Source organism: Amblyomma americanum, chromosome 1 (assembly GCF_052857255.1).
Source record: "Amblyomma americanum isolate KBUSLIRL-KWMA chromosome 1, ASM5285725v1, whole genome shotgun sequence".
Lineage (NCBI taxonomy): Eukaryota > Metazoa > Arthropoda > Arachnida > Ixodida > Ixodidae > Amblyomma > Amblyomma americanum.
In genome coordinates, this window is record NC_135497.1 from 363924545 (window position 1) to 363927729 (window position 3185).

Here is a 3185-nt window from a genome sequence, read left to right on the forward strand (position 1 = left end):
CGTTATTTGTGATTGTAATCGATGAATGTGAATAGTGTGCCCTTAGTGGATTGGTAGTCGGTGAGAAATGAGGAAGGAAAGGTGTAAAAAGGTGTAAAAGTAGAAGGCACTGTCCCTGCTACCCCTAAGGCTAAGCTTAAGCGTTCTCACGAGTTCAACCGTCCTGCTCCACTTCTCGCATGCGAAGATGACGGTCAAATGACGCTAGCCTTTCAGCTCTAACTGGAAGCTTCAAGCAGGTATGGCTTTGACTCCATGCCACGTGACTTGCTGCGTCTGTTACCACTCATTCCGCCACTGCGCCGACCGTCGCTCCAACCACTCGCGCGCGCCAGTTGTATTACGTGACTATATACCACGTGATTCGCCCTTGCTGAATAAAGAGCAGTGCACGCCGCCTAGACCCACGTTAAAGAAGTCGCAGGTTAAAGTATTCGACGATACCTGCGAGCGGTTGACTGATTTTACATGACTATACAGATGAATTTAGACTACACAGAAGACGCACATTAAAATCGATGATACCTCATGCCTTGGCCTTTCAGCCGAGACTTTAATATCTGCTACGGGTCCCATATGGGCCCAAGATATTAAACTTATTTTTGGAAATGTGGCGGAGTGCTTGAAGCTTGCTTCACCTCCGGCTCAGGTTGGCCTGGTATTGCACTGCCTCCGGGATCGGCCTGGGACATTATAGCACGCGCGTCTTTTCTTTCACTCTTTGCTCTCCTCCCTTTCAACTCTCCTACTTCCTGCACGTGGCAGCGATTGTGGCTTGGCTTGAGCCAGTGGGCAGGCCTGCGTACTTTCTTTTTCATTCTTCCTGTCAGCAACCGCAGCAGTAGGAGCCTAGACACCACACAGACATGGAGCCAGAGCCGGTCACCGGGTGGAGTTCTTCGACTGAGCAATGGAGGCGCCTGACTGCTTCCAGCGATCGCTACGACAGAGAGCGTTACGAAGCCGCTTTGGCTAGACATAAGTCACGAAAGCGGGCTCGTCGCGTTGACCCGCCGTGGTGGCTCAGTGGTAAGGGTGCTCGGCTATAGATGTGGAGTTCTCGGGTTCGAACCCGACCGCGGCGGCTGTGTTTCGATGGAGGCGAAACGCTAAGGCGCCCGTGTGCTGTGCGATTTCAGTGCACGTTGAAGATCCCCGGGTGGTCGAAATTATTCCAGGGCCCTTCACTCTGGCACCTATTTCTTCCTTTCTTCTATCACTCCCCCTTTATCCCTTAGCTTACGGCGCGGTTCAGGTGTCAGCCGATATGTGAGACAGATACTGCGCCATTTCCTTTGCCCAAAACCCTATTTCATTTCATTCGAGTTGATGAAACCGATGAAGAATGGGAGGTAAACATCTGGAAAAGCAGCGGCACAGGCAACAAAATTATCTAAAGCTGAAAAAGGGCAGCGGACGCTGCAAATACCTCCGTGTCGACAATGGCCACAGTTTCTACCGCCTCACGCTTCGTACAACCTGGATCAGCCGGGTGGAGCCATAGCCTTTTATTGTTTTTTTTTTCATAGTTTTTACAGCGGAATCTATGTTAGTTTTGTTATAAGCTATTTAGGGAGTTTAACGGCTGCGTTACGTTACGATATCTCCTTTTCCATTTTTTAATGATGCGGTTCAAGTGTCCACCTTGAAAAAGTGCCTGGAATACGTCTTTCTTTTCCTTGAAACCAATGAAGTGTTTACAATGCGAATAAGATTCCCAGCGTAGTCTTTTTCCAACTCTAGATGATCTGCTCGGTTTGAAAAAAAGCTCATAACCACCTTTGTCCGTAAAGTTTCGAGACTGATTAATTTTCTTCTCTAGAAATGATTCCCCAAAACAAATGTTTGTGCGTATGTAAGCGCCATCTTGCGAGCTAACTTAAGGTTTTTTAATTGCTGTGGCAGTCGCTAGATGGCCTTACATGCCGAGAAATACGTTTTCACTAGTCGTCTGCGCATTCTACTGTGAGTGAATGTGGAGAGATGGACGTCCACCTCGAACAGCGTGTTAAGATAAAATGCTGTGTGAAGGTTGGCAAGACAGCCACCCAGACGTATGAGCTCCTTCGTGATGCTTACGGCAACGAGACATTATCGCGGTCGCGAGTTTTCGAGTGGCACAAAAGGTTCATTTCGGGGAGAGCGTCGGTGGAAGAGGACAAAAGGCAGGGCGCTCTTCAACTTCACGGAATGAAAACAACGTGGCTCGGATCAGAGAAATCGTGCAGCAAGACCGCACCATTACAGTCATGCTATTAGATGCTCTAGACATTAGCAAGACAACATATGCCACCAAAGTTTAGGTGAGAACTTCGAGAAACGAAAGCTGAATGCCAGACTTGTGTCGCATTCTCTCACACGTACAGGATCGGAAGGACAAGCGGGCATCACTGAGCGCTGATTTGCTCTCCGAGGCAGAGAAGGATGCTGCATTCGTCGACAGCATCAGCGCTGAAGAGAAACATGGTGTTTTCGATACGGTCCTCAAACAAAGATGCAGAGCGCCGAATGACGGTCCACAAGCTCTCCGGCGTCGAGAAAGGTGCGGTGACAGAAGACCAAATCAAAGACGATGCTGATTTTTTTTCGATCCCAGAGGTGTCATACCCCACGAGTTCGTCCCGCAAGGGCAGACGGTGAATCAGGAGTTTTATATCCGCGTGCTCCAACACATGCCTGAGGCACTGCGACACCGTCGCCCTGACTTATGGGCATCTGGACAATTGAGCCTTCTCCTCGATAACGCAAGGCCGCACACTGCTCTCAGCGTGACAAAATTTCTTGCCAAACATAGCATTAGTGTACTTCCTCATCCGTCATATTCGCCTGACTTCTCGCCATGCGATTTTTTTCCTGTTTCCTCGCGTGAAGAGAACCCAAAAGGTGGCTGGATGGGGAGCGTGCAGAGCATTCAAGACGCCACGACAAAGGAGCTGGCAGCCCTGCCAAAAGAAACGTTTTGTAACTGTTTCCAAGAAGTAAAGAAGCGTTGGAAGCAGTGTATAGACTGCAAGAGAGACTATTTCGAAGGGGTGCTGCAAAAATGATTTCAATTATAAACGCTTTTTTTAACGGACTCAGTCTCGGAACTTTAAGGACAAAGGTTGTAGCTGACCTTGCCAGTGGACACCTCAGCTGCTCCGTGAGAGAAGGAACGACTATTAAAAGCTTGTTGTCAGCTGCCG

At 49.0% G+C, this 3185-nt stretch overlaps 1 pseudogene; it reads left to right on the forward strand.

The window, feature by feature from the left end:
- Window positions 1-525: 525 nt before the first annotated feature.
- On the forward strand, window positions 526-692 carry LOC144116642 (U2 spliceosomal RNA; annotated as a pseudogene).
- Window positions 693-3185: the final 2493 nt, after the last annotated feature.